At 55.3% G+C, this 20,416-nt stretch overlaps 1 protein-coding gene across 1 annotated transcript in view; it reads left to right on the plus strand.

Annotated features, from left to right (window-relative positions):
- The window catches only part of GPAA1 (glycosylphosphatidylinositol anchor attachment 1), a 104,969-nt gene that overhangs the window by 23,699 nt on the left and 60,854 nt on the right, over nucleotides 1–20,416 (plus strand).

Below are 20,416 nucleotides of genomic sequence, written 5' to 3' on the forward strand. Positions count from 1 at the left end.
GTGATGCTGATGACACACAAATATACTTTTCAACACCCGACCTTACACCTGCTGTACAAACCAAAGTTTCTGAATGTCTCTCTGCTATATCATCCTGGATGGCCCTCCGCCGCCTTAAACTCAACATGGCTAAAACAGAACTCCTCATACTTCCTCCCAAACCTGGCCCTACTTCCGCCTTCCACATTACTGTTGGAACTACGATCATTCACCCAGTAGCCCAAGCACGCTGCCTAGGGGTCACACTCGACTCCTCTCTCACATTCGCCCCTCACATTCAAAACATTTCTAAAACCTGTCGCTTTTTCCTCCGCAATATAACAAAGATACGCCCTTTCCTCTGTTGCTCGACTGCTAAAACTCTGACTCAGGCCCTCATTCTCTCCCGTCTTCATTACTGTAACCTCCTGCTGTCCGTCCTTCCTGCCTCTCACCTGTCTCCCCTACAATCTATCCTAAACGCTGCTGCCAGAATCACTCTACTCTTTCCTAGATCTGTCTCAGCATCTCCCCTCCTGAAATCCCTCTCCTGGCTTCCGATCAAATCCTGCATCTCACACTCCATTCTTCTCCTCACTTTTAAAGCTTTACACTCTTCTGCCCCTCCTTACATCTCAGCCCTAATTTCTCGATATGCACCATCCAGACTCTTGCGTTCTGCTCAAGGATGTCTTCTTTCTACCCCCTTTGTATCTAAAGCACCTCTCCCGCCTTAAACCTTTTTCACTGACTGCCCCACACCTCTGGAATGCCCTTCCCCTCAGTACCCGACTAGCACCCTCTCTATCTACCTTTAAGACCCAACTTAAGACACACTTGCTTAAAGAAGCATATGAATAGCACTGTGGATATTCTGAACACATGATACATAAAGCTTGGCCCCCTGCAGACACACTTACCAGAACTCCCTCCTCCTGTCTCTGTACGTTCTCCCTACCTACCAATTAGACTGTAAGCTCCTCGGGGCAGGGACTCCTCTTCCTTAATGTTACTTTTATGTCTGAAGCACTTATTCCCATGATCTGTTATTTATATTATCTGTTATTTATTTGATTACCCCATGTATTACTACTGTGAAGCGCTATGTACATTAATGGCGCTATATAAATAAAGACATACAATACAATACAATACAATACAATACTCCCAACCCAAAGCCGGGCCCATAATGTCCCCTCCCCCGCCCACCAACCAAGCAAGCTCTTATATACTCCCAACCCACAGCCGAGTCCATAATGTCCCCTCCCCCACCCACCAACCAAGCAAGCTCTTATATACTCCCAACCCATAGCCGGGCCCATAATGTCCCCTCCCCCGCCCACCAACCAAGCAAGCTCTTATATGCTCCCAACCCATAGCCGGCCCATAATGTCCCCTCCCCGCCCACCAACCAAGCAAGCTCTTATATACTCCCAACCCATAGCCGGGCCCATAATGTCCCCTCCCCCGCCCACCAACCAAGCAAGCAATACAATACAATACAATATGCAGGGCTGACATGTTAATTCCATCACCACACAATACTAGATATCTAATCTGGGGGGAGGATTGTCACAGGGAAGACAGAATACAGGCTGTGAAATACATTCTTACAGACCTGGGTTACATTTGCACTTTCCCTGTTCTTCCCCAGATATTAAGGACATTTGGCTGGTGGAAATATTACTAGGACCGCCAAGTTACATGTTTTTTTAGGGGTAAATAGCTGGGATTTCTCTTTATTAGGTCCCCCAGCTACCCCTACCAGAGTCACTATACGGAGCAAGCACACACACAGGGCAGAGTCACTATACGGAGCACGCACACACACAGGGCAGAGTCACTATACTGAGCGCACACAGGGCAGAGTCACACACAGGGCAGAGTCACTATACGGAGCACGCACACAGAGGGCAGAGTCACTATACGGAGCACGCACACACACTGGGCAGAGTCACTATACTGAGCACGCACACAGAGGGCAGAGTCACTATACGGAGCACACACACACAGAGCAGAGTCACTATACTGAGCACGCACGCGCACACAGGGCAGAGTCACACACAGCAGAGTCACTATACAGAGAACGCACACACAGGGCAGAGTCACTATACGGAGCACGCACACACACAGGGCAGAGTCACTATACAGAGCACGCACACACAGGGCAGAGCCACTATACGGAGCACGCAGACACATAGGGCAGAGTCACTATACAGAGCACGCACACACAGGGCAGAGTCACTATACGGAGCACGCACACACAGGGCAGAGTCACTATACGGAGCACGCACACACACAGTGCAGAGTCACTAAACAGAGCACGCACACACACAGGGCAGAGTCACTATACGGAGCACGCACACACACAGGGCAGAGTCACTATACGGAGCACGCACACACACAGGGCAGAGTCACTATACTGAGCACGCATGTGCACACAGGACAGAGTCACACACAGAGCAGAGTCACTATACGGAGCACGCACACACACAGGGCAGAGTCACTATACTGAGCACGCATGCGCACACAGGGCAGAGTCACACACAGAGCAGAGTTACTATATGGAGCACACACACACAGGGCAGAGTCACTATATGGAGCACGCACACACAGGGCAGAGTCACTATACGGAGCACGCACACACACAGGGCAGAGTCACTATACGGAGCACGCACACACACAGGGCAGAGTCACTATACGGAGCACGCAGACACACAGGGCAGAGTCACTATACGGAGCATGCACACACACAGGGCAGAGTCACTATACGGAGCACGCAGACACACAGGGCAGAGTCACTATACGGAGCACGCACACACACAGGGCAGAGTCACTATACGGAGCACGCACACACACAGGGCAGAGTCACTATACGGAGCACGCAGACACACAGGGCAGAGTCACTATACGGAGCATGCACAATCACAGGGCAGAGTCACTATACGGAGCACGCACACAGGGCAGAGTCACTATACGGAGCATGCACACACACACAGGGCAGAGTCAATATACGGAGCACGCACACACACAGGGCAGAGTCACTATACGGAGCACGCACACACAGGGCAGAGTCACTATACTGAGCACGCACACACACAGGGCAGAGTCACTATACTGAGCACGCACACACAGAGGGCAGAGTCACTATACGGAGCACGCACACACACAGGGCAGAGTCACTATACGGAGCACGCACACACACAGGGCAGAGTCACTATACGGAGCACGCACACAGAGGGCAGAGTCACTATACGGAGCATGCACACACACACAGGGCAGAGTCACTATACGGAGCACGCACACACACAGGGCAGAGTCACTATACGGAGCATGCACACACACAGGGCAGAGTCACTATACGGAGCACGCACACACACAGGGCAGAGTCACTATACTGAGCACGCACACACAGGGCAGAGTCACTATACGGAGCACGCACACAGGGCAGAGTCACTATACGGAGCATGCACACACACAGGGCAGAGTCACTATACGGAGCACGCACACACAGGGCAGAGTCACTATACGGAGCACGCACACACACAGGGCAGAGTCACTATACGGAGCACGCACACACACAGGGCAGAGTCACTATACGGAGCACGCACACACACAGGGCAGAGTCACTATACGGAGCACGCACACACAGGGCAGAGTCACTATACTGAGCACGCACACACAGATGGCAGAGTCACTATACTGAGCACGCACACACAGATGGCAGAGTCACTATACTGAGCACGCACACACAGGGCAGAGTCACTATACGGAGCACGCACACACAGATGGCAGAGTCACTATACGGAGCACGCACACACACAGGGCAGAGTCACTATACAGAGCACGCACACACACAGGGCAGAGTCACTATACGGAGCACGCACACACACAGGGCAGAGTCACTATACGGAGCACGCACACACAGGGCAGAGTCACTATACGAAGCACGCACACACACAGGGCAGAGTCACTATACGGAGCACGCACACACACAGGGCAGAGTCACTATACGGAGCACGCACACACACAGGGCAGAGTCACTATACGGAGCACGCACACACACAGGGCAGAGTCACTATACGGAGCACGCACACACACAGGGCAGAGTCACTATACGGAACACTCACACACACAGGGCAGAGTCACTATACTGAGCGCACACACACACAGGGCAGAGTCACTATACGGAGCACGCACACACACAGGGCAGAGTCACTATACGGAGCACGCACACACACTGGGCAGAGTCACTATACGGAGCACGCACACACAGGGCAGAGTCACTATACTGAGCACGCACACACAGGGCAGAGTCACTATACGGAGCACGCACACACAGAGGGCAGAGTCACTATACGGAGCACGCACACACACAGGGCAGAGTCACTATACGGAGCACGCACACACACAGGGCAGAGTCACTATACGGAGCACGCACACACAGGGCAGAGTCACTATACTGAGCACGCACACACAGGGCAGAGTCACTATACGGAGCACGCACACACAGAGGGCAGAGTCACTATACGGAGCATGCACACACACAGGGCAGAGTCACTATACAGAGCACGCACACACACAGGGCAGAGTCACTATACGGAGCATGCACACACACAGGGCAGAGTCACTATACGGAGCACGCACACACACAGGGCAGAGTCACTATACGGAGCACGCACACACACTGGGCAGAGTCACTATACGGAGCACGCACACACAGGGCAGAGTCACTATACTGAGCACGCACACACAGGGCAGAGTCACTATACGGAGCACGCACACACACAGTTCAGAGTCACTATACTGAGCACATACACACACAGGGCAGAGTCACTATACGGAGCACGCACGCGCACAAAGGGCAGAGTCACACACAGAGCAGAGTCACTATACGTAGCACGCACACACAGGGCAGAGTCACTATACGGAGCACGCATACACACAGGGCAGAGTCACTATACGGAGCACGAACACACACGGCAGAGTCACTATACGGAGCACGCACACACACAGGGCAGAGTCACTATACGGAGCACGCACACACACAGGGCAGAGTCACTATACGGAGCACGAACACACACGGCAGAGTCACTATACGGAGCACGCACACACACAGGGCAGAGTCACTATACGGAGCACGCACACACACAGGGCAGAGTCACTATACGGAGCACGCACACACACAGGGCAGAGTCACTATACGGAGCACGCAGACACACAGGGCAGAGTCACTATACGGAGCACGCACACACACAGGGCAGAGTCACTATACGGAGCACGCACACAGGGCAGAGTCACTATACGGAGCACGCACACAGAGGGCAGAGTCACTATACGGAGCACGCACACAGGGCAGAGTCACTATACGGAGCACACACACAGGGCAGAGTCACTATACGGAGCACGCACACAGAGGGCAGAGTCACTATACAGAGCACGCACACAGGGCAGAGTCACTATACGGAGCACACACACAGGGCAGAGTCACTATACGGAGCACGCACACACACAGAGCAGAGTCACTATACTGAGCACGCACACACACCGGACAGAGTCACTATACTGAGCACGCACGTGCACACAGGGCAGAGTCACTATACAGAGCACGCACACACACAGGGCAGTGTCACTATACGGAGCATGCACACACAGGGCAGAGTCACTATACGGAGCACGCACACACACAGGGCAGAGTCACTATACGGAGCACGCACACACAGGGCAGAGTCACTATACGGAGCAGGCACACACACAGGGCAGAGTCGCTATACGGAGCACGCACACACAGGGCAGAGTCACTATACGGAGCACGCACACACAGGGCAGAGTCACTATACGGAGCACGCACACACACAGGGCAGAGTCACTATACGGAGCACGCACACACACAGGGCAGAGTCACTATACGGAGCACGCACACACACAGGGCAGAGTCGCTATACGGAGCACGCACACACAGGGCAGAGTCACTATACGGAGCACGCACACACAGGGCAGAGTCACTATACGGAGCACGCACACACACAGGGCAGAGTCACTATACGGAGCACCCACACATATAGGGCAGAGTCACTATACGGAGCACGCACGAACACAGGGCAGAGTCACACACAGAGCAGAGTCACTATACAGAGCACGCACACACACAGGGCAGAGTCACTATACGGAGCACGCACACACAGGGCAGAGTCACTATACGGAGCACGCACACACACAGGGCAGAGTCGCTATACGGAGCACGCACACACAGGGCAGAGTCACTATACGGAGCACGCACACACAGGGCAGAGTCACTATACGGAGCACGCACACACACAGGGCAGAGTCACTATACGGAGCACGCACACACAGGGCAGAGTCACTATACGGAGCACGCACACACACAGGGCAGAGTCGCTATACGGAGCATGCACACACAGGGCAGAGTCACTATACGGAGCACGCACACACAGGGCAGAGTCACTATACGGAGCACGCACACACACAGGGCAGAGTCACTATACGGAGCACCCACACATATAGGGCAGAGTCACTATACGGAGCACGCACGAACACAGGGCAGAGTCACACACAGAGCAGAGTCACTATACAGAGCACGCACACACACAGGGCAGAGTCACTATACGGAGCACCCACACACACAGGGCAGAGTCACTATACGGAGCATGCACACACACAGGGCAGAGTCACTATACGGAGCACGCACACACAGGGCAGAGTCACTATACTGAGCACGCACACACACAGGGCAGAGTCACTATACTGAGCACGCACACACAGAGGGCAGAGTCACTATACGGAGCACGCACACACACAGGGCAGAGTCACTATACGGAGCACGCACACACACAGGGCAGAGTCACTATACGGAGCACGCACACAGAGGGCAGAGTCACTATACGGAGCATGCACACACACACAGGGCAGAGTCACTATACGGAGCACGCACACACACAGGGCAGAGTCACTATACTGAGCACGCACACACAGGGCAGAGTCACTATACGGAGCACGCACACAGGGCAGAGTCACTATACGGAGCATGCACACACACAGGGCAGAGTCACTATACGGAGCACGTACACACAGGGCAGAGTCACTATACGGAGCACGCACACACACAGGGCAGAGTCACTATACGGAGCACGCACACACACAGGGCAGAGTCACTATACGGAGCACGCACACACACAGGGCAGAGTCACTATACGGAGCACGCACACACAGGGCAGAGTCACTATACTGAGCACGCACACACAGATGGCAGAGTCACTATACTGAGCACGCACACACAGATGGCAGAGTCACTATACTGAGCACGCACACACAGGGCAGAGTCACTATACGGAGCACGCACACACAGATGGCAGAGTCACTATACGGAGCACGCACACACACAGGGCAGAGTCACTATACAGAGCACGCACACACACAGGGCAGAGTCACTATACGGAGCACGCACACACACAGGGCAGAGTCACTATACGGAGCACGCACACACAGGGCAGAGTCACTATACGAAGCACGCACACACACAGGGCAGAGTCACTATACGGAGCACGCACACACACAGGGCAGAGTCACTATACGGAGCACGCACACACACAGGGCAGAGTCACTATACGGAGCACGCACACACACAGGGCAGAGTCACTATACGGAGCACGCACACACACAGGGCAGAGTCACTATACGGAACACTCACACACACAGGGCAGAGTCACTATACTGAGCGCACACACACACAGGGCAGAGTCACTATACGGAGCACGCACACACACAGGGCAGAGTCACTATACGGAGCACGCACACACACTGGGCAGAGTCACTATACGGAGCACGCACACACAGGGCAGAGTCACTATACTGAGCACGCACACACAGGGCAGAGTCACTATACGGAGCACGCACACACAGAGGGCAGAGTCACTATACGGAGCACGCACATACAGAGGGCAGAGTCACTATACGGAGCACGCACACACACAGGGCAGAGTCACTATACGGAGCACGCACACACACAGGGCAGAGTCACTATACGGAGCACGCACACACAGGGCAGAGTCACTATACTGAGCACGCACACACAGGGCAGAGTCACTATACGGAGCACGCACACACAGAGGGCAGAGTCACTATACGGAGCATGCACACACACAGGGCAGAGTCACTATACAGAGCACGCACACACACAGGGCAGAGTCACTATACGGAGCATGCACACACACAGGGCAGAGTCACTATACGGAGCACGCACACACACAGGGCAGAGTCACTATACGGAGCACGCACACACACAGGGCAGAGTCACTATACTGAGCACGCACACACAGGGCAGAGTCACTATACGGAGCACGCACACACAGAGGGCAGAGTCACTATACGGAGCACGCACATACAGAGGGCAGAGTCACTATACGGAGCACGCACACACACAGGGCAGAGTCACTATACGGAGCACGCACACACACAGGGCAGAGTCACTATACGGAGCACGCACACACAGGGCAGAGTCACTATACTGAGCACGCACACACAGGGCAGAGTCACTATACGGAGCACGCACACACAGAGGGCAGAGTCACTATACGGAGCATGCACACACACAGGGCAGAGTCACTATACAGAGCACGCACACACACAGGGCAGAGTCACTATACGGAGCATGCACACACACAGTGCAGAGTCACTATACGGAGCACGCACACACAGGGCAGAGTCACTATACGAAGCACGCACACACACAGGGCAGAGTCACTATACGGAGCATGCACACACACAGGGCAGAGTCACTATACGGAGCACGCACACACACAGGGCAGAGTCACTATACGGAGCACGCACACACACAGGGCAGAGTCACTATACGGAGCACGCACACACACAGGGCAGAGTCACTATACGGAGCACGCACACACACAGGGCAGAGTCACTATACGGAACACTCACACACACAGGGCAGAGTCACTATACTGAGCGCACACAGGGCAGAGTCACACACAGAGCAGAGTCACTATACTGAGCACGCACACACAGGGCAGAGTCACTATACGGAGCACGCACACACACAGGGCAGAGTCACTATACGGAGCACGCACACACACAGGGCAGAGTCACTATACGGAGCACGCACATACAGAGGGCAGAGTCACTATACGGAGCATGCACACACACAGGGCAGAGTCACTATACGGAGCACGCACACACACAGGGCAGAGTCACTATACGGAGCACGCACACACAGGGCAGAGTCACTATACTGAGCACGCACACACAGGGCAGAGTCACTATACGGAGCACGCACACACAGAGGGCAGAGTCACTATACGGAGCATGCACACACACAGGGCAGAGTCACTATACACAGGGCAGAGTCACTATACAGAGCACGCACACACACAGGGCAGAGTCACTATACGGAGCACGCACACACACAGGGCAGAGTCACTATACGGAGCACGCACGCACACAGGGCAGAGTCACTATACGGAGCACGCACGCACACAGGGCAGAGTCACTATACGGAGCACGCACACACACAGGGCAGAGTCACTATACGGAGCACGCACACACAGGGCAGAGCCACTATACGGAGCACGCACACACACAGGGCAGAGTCACTATACGGAGCACGCACACACAGGGCAGAGTCACTATACGGAGCACGCACACACAGGGCAGAGTCACTATACGGAGCACGCACACACACAGGGCAGAGTCACTATACAGAGCACGCACACACAGGGCAGAGTCACTATACAGAGCACGCACACACACAGGGCAGAGTCACTATACGGAGCACGCACACAGAGGGCAGAGTCACTATATGGAGCACGCACACACACACACACACACACAGGGCAGAGTCACTATACGGAGCACGCACACACACAGGGCAAAGTCACTATACGGAGCACGCACACACACAGGGCAGAGTCACTATTCGGAGCACGCACACACAGGGCAGAGTCACTATACAGAGCACGCACACACATAGGGCAGAGTCACTATATGGAGCACGCACACACATAGGGCAGAGTCACTATACGGAGCACCCACACACACAGGGCAGAGTCACTATACGGAGCACGCACACACAGGGCAGAGTCACTATACGGAGCACGCACAAACACACATAGGGCAGAGTCACTATACTGAGCACGCACACACAGGGCAGAGTCACTATACGGAGCACGCACACACACAGGGCAGAGTCACTATACGGAGCACGCACACACACAGGGCAGAGTCACTATACGGAGCACGCACACACACAGGGCAGAGTCACTATACGGAGCACGCACACACACAGGGCAGAGTCACTATACGGAGCACGCACACACACAGGGCAGAGTCACTATACGGAGCACGCACACACACAGGGCAGAGTCACTATACGGAGCACGCACACACACAGGGCAGAGTCACTATACGGAACACTCACACACACAGGGCAGAGTCACTATACTGAGCGCACACAGGGCAGAGTCACACACAGAGCAGAGTCACTATACTGAGCACGCACACACAGGGCAGAGTCACTATACGGAGCACGCACACACACAGGGCAGAGTCACTATACGGAGCACGCACATACAGAGGGCAGAGTCACTATACGGAGCATGCACACACACAGGGCAGAGTCACTATACGGAGCACGCACACACACAGGGCAGAGTCACTATACGGAGCACGCACACACAGGGCAGAGTCACTATACTGAGCACGCACACAGACAGGGCAGAGTCACTATACGGAGCACGCACACACAGAGGGCAGAGTCACTATACGGAGCATGCACACACACAGGGCAGAGTCACTATACAGAGCACGCACACACACAGGGCAGAGTCACTATACGGAGCACGCACACACACAGGGCAGAGTCACTATACGGAGCACGCACACACAGGGCAGAGTCACTATACGAAGCACGCACACACACAGGGCAGAGTCACTATACGGAGCATGCACACACACAGGGCAGAGTCACTATACGGAGCACGCACACACACAGGGCAGAGTCACTATACGGAGCACGCACACACACAGGGCAGAGTCACTATACGGAGCACGCACACACACAGGGCAGAGTCACTATACGGAGCACGCACACACACAGGGCAGAGTCACTATACGGAACACTCACACACACACAGGGCAGAGTCACTATACGGAGCACGCACACACACAGGGCAGAGTCACTATACGGAGCACGCACACACACAGGGCAGAGTCACTATACGGAGCACGCACACACACAGGGCAGAGTCATTATACGGAGCACGCACACACAGGGCAGAGTCACTATACGAAGCACGCACACACACAGGGCAGAGTCACTATACGGAGCATGCACACACACAGGGCAGAGTCACTATACGGAGCACGCACACACACAGGGCAGAGTCACTATACGGAGCACGCACACACACAGGGCAGAGTCACTATACGGAGCACGCACACACACAGGGCAGAGTCACTATACGGAGCACGCACATACAGAGGGCAGAGTCACTATACGGAGCATGCACACACACAGGGCAGAGTCACTATACGGAGCACGCACACACACAGGGCAGAGTCACTATACGGAGCACGCACACACAGGGCAGAGTCACTATACTGAGCACGCACACACAGGGCAGAGTCACTATACGGAGCACGCACACACAGAGGGCAGAGTCACTATACGGAGCATGCACACACACAGGGCAGAGTCACTATACACAGGGCAGAGTCACTATACAGAGCACGCACACACACAGGGCAGAGTCACTATACGGAGCACGCACACACACAGGGCAGAGTCACTATACGGAGCACGCACGCACACAGGGCAGAGTCACTATACGGAGCACGCACGCACACAGGGCAGAGTCACTATACGGAGCACGCACACACACAGGGCAGAGTCACTATACGGAGCACGCACACACAGGGCAGAGCCACTATACGGAGCACGCACACACACAGGGCAGAGTCACTATACGGAGCACGCACACACAGGGCAGAGTCACTATACGGAGCACGCACACACAGGGCAGAGTCACTATACGGAGCACGCACACACACAGGGCAGAGTCACTATACAGAGCACGCACACACAGGGCAGAGTCACTATACAGAGCACGCACACACACAGGGCAGAGTCACTATACGGAGCACGCACACAGAGGGCAGAGTCACTATACGGAGCACGCACACACACACACACACACACACACAGGGCAGAGTCACTATACGGAGCACGCACACACACAGGGCAGAGTCACTATACAGAGCACGCACACACAGGGCAGAGTCACTATACAGAGCACGCACACACACAGGGCAGAGTCACTATACGGAGCACGCACACAGAGGGCAGAGTCACTATACGGAGCACGCGCACACACACACACACACACACACAGGGCAGAGTCACTATACGGAGCACGCACACACAGGGCAGAGTCACTATACTGAGCACGCACACACAGGGCAGAGTCACTATACGGAGCATGCACACACACAGGGCAGAGTCACTATACAGAGCACGCACACACACAGGGCAGAGTCACTATACGGAGCACGCACACACACAGGGCAGAGTCACTATACGGAGCACGCACACACAGGGCAGAGTCACTATACGAAGCACGCACACACACAGGGCAGAGTCACTATACGGAGCACGCACACACACAGGGCAGAGTCACTATACGGAGCACGCACACACACAGGGCAGAGTCACTATACGGAGCACGCACACACACAGGGCAGAGTCACTATACGGAGCACGCACACACACAGGGCAGAGTCACTATACGGAGCACGCACACACACAGGGCAGAGTCACTATACGGAGCACGCACACACACAGGGCAGAGTCACTATACGGAGCACGCACACACACAGGGCAGAGTCACTATACGGAACACTCACACACACAGGGCAGAGTCACTATACTGAGCGCACACAGGGCAGAGTCACACACAGAGCAGAGTCACTATACTGAGCACGAACACACAGGGCAGAGTCACTATACGGAGCACGCACACACACAGGGCAGAGTCACTATACGGAGCACGCACACACACAGGGCAGAGTCACTATACGGAGCACGCACATACAGAGGGCAGAGTCACTATACGGAGCATGCACACACACAGGGCAGAGTCACTATACGGAGCACGCACACACACAGGGCAGAGTCACTATACGGAGCACGCACACACAGGGCAGAGTCACTATACTGAGCACGCACACACAGGGCAGAGTCACTATACGGAGCACGCACACACAGAGGGCAGAGTCACTATACGGAGCATGCACACACACAGGGCAGAGTCACTATACACAGGGCAGAGTCACTATACAGAGCACGCACACACACAGGGCAGAGTCACTATACGGAGCACGCACACACACAGGGCAGAGTCACTATACGGAGCACGCACGCACACAGGGCAGAGTCACTATATGGAGCACGCACGCACACAGGGCAGAGTCACTATACGGAGCACGCACACACACAGGGCAGAGTCACTATACGGAGCACGCACACACACCATGCAGAGTCACTATACAGAGCACGCACACACAGGGCAGAGTCACTATACAGAGCACGCACACACACAGGGCAGAGTCACTATACGGAGCACGCACACAGAGGGCAGAGTCACTATACGGAGCACGCACACACACACACACACACACACACAGGGCAGAGTCACTATACGGAGCACGCACACACACAGGGCAGAGTCACTATTCGGAGCACGCACACACAGGGCAGAGTCACTATACAGAGCACGCACACACATAGGGCAGAGTCACTATATGGAGCACGCACACACATAGGGCAGAGTCACTATACGGAGCACCCACACACACAGGGCAGAGTCACTATACGGAGCACGCACACACAGGGCAGAGTCACTATACGGAGCACGCACAAACACACATAGGGCAGAGTCACTATACTGAGCACGCACACACAGGGCAGAGTCACTATACGGAGCACGCACACACACAGGGCAGAGTCACTATACGGAGCACGCACACACACAGGGCAGAGTCACTATACGGAGCACGCACACACACAGGGCAGAGTCACTATACGGAGCACGCACACACACAGGGCAGAGTCACTATACGGAGCACGCACACAGACAGGGCAGAGTCACTATACGGAGCACGCACACACAGGGCAGAGTCACTATACGGAGCACGCACACACACAGGGCAGAGTCACTATACTGAGCGCACACAGGGCAGAGTCACACACAGGGCAGAGTCACTATACGGAGCACGCACACAGAGGGCAGAGTCACTATACGGAGCACGCACACACACTGGGCAGAGTCACTATACTGAGCACGCACACACACAGAGCAGAGTCACTATACTGAGCACGCACGCGCACACAGGGCAGAGTCACACACAGCAGAGTCACTATACAGAGAACGCACACACAGGGCAGAGTCACTATACGGAGCACGCGCTCACACAGGGCAGAGTCACTATACGGAGCACACACACAGGGCAGAGTCACTATACAGAGCACGCACACACAGGGCAGAGCCACTATACGGAGCACGCAGACACATAGGGCAGAGTCACTATACGGAGCACGCACACACAGGGCAGAGTCACTATACGGAGCACGCACACACAGGGCAGAGTCACTATACGGAGCACGCACACACACAGTGCAGAGTCACTAAACAGAGCACGCACACACAGGGCAGAGTCACTATACTGAGCACGCATGTGCACACAGGGCAGAGTCACACACAGAGCAGAGTCACTATACGGAGCACGCACACACACAGGGCAGAGTCACTATACTGAGCACGCATGCGCACACAGGGCAGAGTCACACACAGAGCAGAGTCACTATATGGAGCACACACACACAGGGCAGAGTCACTATATGGAGCACGCACACACAGGGCAGAGTCACTATACGGAGCACGCACACACACAGGGCAGAGTCACTATACGGAGCACGCACACACACAGGGCAGAGTCACTATACGGAGCACGCAGACACACAGGGCAGAGTCACTATACGGAGCATGCACACACACAGGGCAGAGTCACTATACGGAGCACGCACACACAGGGCAGAGTCACTATACGGAGCACGCACACACACAGGGCAGAGTCACTATACGGAGCACGCACACACACAGGGCAGAGTCACTATACGGAGCACGCACACACACAGGGCAGAGTCACTATACGGAGCACGCACACACACAGGGCAGAGTCACTATACGGAGCACGCACACAGACAGGTCAGAGTCACTATACGGAGCACGCACACACAGGGCAGAGTCACTATACGGAGCACGCACACACACAGGGCAGAGTCACTATACTGAGCGCACACAGGGCAGAGTCACACACAGGGCAGAGTCACTATACGGAGCACGCACACAGAGGGCAGAGTCACTATACGGAGCACGCACACACACTGGGCAGAGTCACTATACTGAGCACGCACACAGAGGGCAGAGTCACTATACGGAGCACACACACACAGAGCAGAGTCACTATACTGAGCACGCACGCGCACACAGGGCAGAGTCACACACAGCAGAGTCACTATACAGAGAACGCACACACAGGGCAGAGTCACTATACGGAGCACGCGCACACACAGGGCAGAGTCACTATACGGAGCACACACACAGGGCAGAGTCACTATACAGAGCACACACACACACAGGGCAGAGTCACTAAACAGAGCACGCACACACACAGGGCAGAGTCACTATACGGAGCACGCACACACACAGGGCAGAGTCACTATACGGAGCACGCACACACACAGGGCAGAGTCACTATACTGAGCACGCATGTGCACACAGGGCAGAGTCACACACAGAGCAGAGTCACTATACGGAGCACGCACACACACAGGGCAGAGTCACTATACTGAGCACGCATGCGCACACAGGGCAGAGTCACACACAGAGCAGAGTCACTATATGGAGCACACACACACAGGGCTGAGTCACTATATGGAGCACGCACACACAGGGCAGAGTCACTATACGGAGCACGCACACACAGGGCAGAGTCACTATACGGAGCACGCACACACACAGGGCAGAGTCACTATACGGAGCATGCAGACACACAGGGCAGAGTCACTATACGGAGCACGCACACACACAGGGCAGAGTCACTATAAGGAGCACGCACACACACAGGGCAGAGTCACTATACGGAGCACGCACACACACAGGGCAGAGTCACTATACGGAGCACGCACACACACACACAGGGCAGAGTCACTATACGGAGCACGCACACACACAGGGCAGAGTCACTATACGGAGCACGCACACACAGGGCAGAGTCACTATACGGAGCACGCACACACACAGGGCAGAGTCACTATACGGAGCACGCACACACACACACAGGGCAGAGTCACTATACGGAGCACGCAGACACACAGGGCAGAGTAACTATACGGAGCACGCACACACACAGGGCAGAGTCACTATACGGAGCACGCACACACACAGGGCAGAGTCACTATACGGAGCACGCAGACACACAGGGTAGAGTCACTATACGGAGCATGCACACACACAGGGCAGAGTCACTATACGGAGCACGCACACACAGGGCAGAGTCACTATACGGAGCACGCACGCACACACACAGGGCAGAGTCACTATACGGAGCACGCACACACACAGGGCAGAGTCACTATACGGAGCACGCACACACACAGGGCAGAGTCAGTATACGGAGCACGCACACACACAGGGCACAGTCACTATACTGAGCACGCATGCGCACACAGGGCAGAGTCACACACAGAGCAGAGTCACTATATGAAGCACGCACACACAGGGCAGAGTCACTATATGGAGCACGCACACACAGGGCAGAGTCACTATACGGAGCACGCACACACACAGGGCAGAGTCACTATACGGAGCACGCACACACATAGGGCAGAGTCACTATACGGAGCACGCACACACACTGGGCAGAGTCACTATACGGAGCACGCACACACACAGGGCAGAGTCACTATACGGAGCACGCAGACACACAGGGCAGAGTCACTATACGGAGCACGCACACACAGGGCAGAGTCACTATACTGAGCACGCACACACACACACAGGGCAGAGTCACTATACGGAGCACGCACACACAGGGCAGAGTCACTATACTGAGCATGCACGCACACACACAGGGCAGAGTCACTATACGGAGCACGCAGACACACAGGGCAGAGTCACTATACGGAGCACGCACACACACTGGGCAGAGTCACTATACGGAGCACGCACACACACAGGGCAGAGTCACTATACGGAGCACGCAGACACACAGGGCAGAGTCACTATACGGAGCACGCACACACAGGGCAGAGTCACTATACTGAGCACGCACACACACACACAGGGCAGAGTCACTATACGGAGCACGCACACACAGGGCAGAGTCACTATACTGAGCACGCACGCACACACACAGGGCAGAGTCACTATACGGAGCACGCAGACACACAGGGCAGAGTCACTATACGGAGCACGCACACACAGGGCAGAGTCACTATACGGAGCACGCACGCGCACACAGGGCAGAGTCACTATACGGAGCACACACGGCAGAGTCACTATACGGAGCACGCACACACACAGGGCAGAGTCACTATACGGAGCACGCACGCGCACACAGGGCAGAGTCACACACAGAGCAGAGTCACTATACGGAGCACGCACACACAGGGCAGAGTCACTATACGGAGCACGCACACACACAGGGCAGAGTCACTATACGGAGCACGCACACACACAGGGCAGAGTCAGTATACGGAGCATGCACACACACACACACAGGGCAGAGTCACTATACGGAGCACGCACACACAGGGCAGAGTCACTATACGGAGCACGCACACACACAGGGCAGAGTCACTATACGGAGCACGCACACACACAGGGCAGAGTCACTATACGGAGCACGCACACACAGGGCAGAGGCACTATACTGAGCACGCACACACAGGGCAGAGTCACTATACTGAGCACGCACGTGCACACAGGGCAGAGTCACTATACGGAGCACGCACACACAGGGCAGAGTCACTATACTGAGCACGCACACACACAGGGCAGAGTCACTATACGGAGCACGCACACACACAGGGCAGAGTCACTATACGGAGCACGCACACACACAGGGCAGAGTCACTATACGGAGCACGCACACACACAGGGCAGAGTCACTATACGGAGCACGCACACACACAGGGCAGAGTCACTATACGGAGCACGCAGACACACAGGGCAGAGTCACTATACGGAGTACGCACACAGAGGGCAGAGTCACTATACGGAGCAACACAGGGCAGAGTCACTATATGGAGCACGCACAAAGAGGGCAGAGTCACTATACGGAGCACGCACACACACAGTTCAGAGTCACTATACTGAGCACATACACACACAGGGCAGAGTCACTGTACGGAGCACGCACGCGCACAAAGGGCAGAGTCACACACAGGGCAGAGTCACTATACGGAGCACGCATACACACAGAGCAGAGTCACTATACGGAGCACGCACACACACAGGGCAGAGTCACTATACGGAGCACGAACACACACGGCAGAGTCACTATACGGAGCACGCACACACACAGGGCAGAGTCACTATACGGAGCACGCACACACACAGGGCAGAGTCACTATACGGAGCACGCACACACACAGGGCAGAGTCACTATACGGAGCACGCAGACACACAGGGCAGAGTCACTATACGGAGCACGCACACACACAGGGCAGAGTCACTATACGGAGCACGCACACAGGGCAGAGTCACTATACGGAGCACGCACACAGAGGGCAGAGTCACTATACGGAGCACGCACACAGGGCAGAGTCACTATACGGAGCACGCACACAGAGGGCAGAGTTACTATACGGAGCACGCACACAGGGCAGAGTCACTATACGGAGCACACACACAGGGCAGAGTCACTATACGGAGCACGCACACACACAGAGCAGAGTCACTATACTGAGCACGCACACACACCGGACAGAGTCACTATACTGAGCACGCACGTGCACACAGGGCAGAGTCACTATACAGAGCACGCACACACACAGAGCAGTGTCACTATACGGAGCATGCACACACAGGGCAGAGTCACTATACGGAGCACGCACACACACAGGGCAGAGTCACTATACGGAGCACGCACACACACAGGGCAGAGTCACTATACGGAGCACGCACACACACAGGGCAGAGTCACTATACGGAGCACGCACACACAGGGCAGAGTCACTATACGGAGCACGCACACACACAGGGCAGAGTCACTATACGGAGCACGCACACACAGGGCAGAGTCACTATACGGAGCACGCACACACAGGGCAGAGTCACTATACGGAGCACGCACACACAAAGGGCAGAGTCACTATACGGAGCACGCACACACAGGGCAGAGGCACTATACTGAGCACGCACACACAGGGCAGAGTCACTATACGGAGCACGCACACAGGGCAGAGTCACTATACGGAGCACGCACACAGAGGGCAGAGTCACTATACGGAGCACGCACACACAGGGCAGAGTCGCTATACGGAGCACGCACACACAGGGCAGAGTCACTATACGGAGCACGCACACACAGGGCAGAGTCGCTATACGGAGCACGCACACACAGGGCAGAGTCACTATACGGAGCACGCACACACAGGGCAGAGTCACTATACGGAGCACGCACACACACAGGGCAGAGTCACTATACGGAGCACCCACACATATAGGGCAGAGTCACTATACGGAGCACGCACGAACACAGGGCAGAGTCACACACAGAGCAGAGTCACTATACAGAGCACGCACACACACAGGGCAGAGTCACTATACGGAGCACGCACACACAGGGCAGAGTCACTATACGGAGCACGCACACACACAGGGCAGAGTCGCTATACGGAGCACGCACACACAGGGCAGAGTCGCTATACGGAGCACGCACACACAGGGCAGAGTCGCTATACGGAGCACGCACACACACAGGGCAGAGTCACTATACGGAGCACGCACACACACAGGGCAGAGTCACTATACGGAGCACGCACACACAGGGCAGAGTCACTATACGGAGCACGCACACACACGGCAGAGTCGCTCTACGGAGCACGCACACACAGGGCAGAGTCACTATACGGAGCACGCACACACAGGGCAGAGTCACTATACGGAGCACGCACACACACAGGGCAGAGTCACTATACGGAGCACGCACACACAGGGCAGAGTCACTATACGGAGCACGCACACACAGGGCAGAGTCACTATACGGAGCACGCACACACACAGGGCAGAGTCGCTATACGGAGCACGCACACACACAGGGCAGAGTCGCTATACGGAGCACGCAC

This window comes from Ascaphus truei, chromosome 2 (genome assembly GCF_040206685.1).
Source record: "Ascaphus truei isolate aAscTru1 chromosome 2, aAscTru1.hap1, whole genome shotgun sequence".
Lineage (NCBI taxonomy): Eukaryota > Metazoa > Chordata > Amphibia > Anura > Ascaphidae > Ascaphus > Ascaphus truei.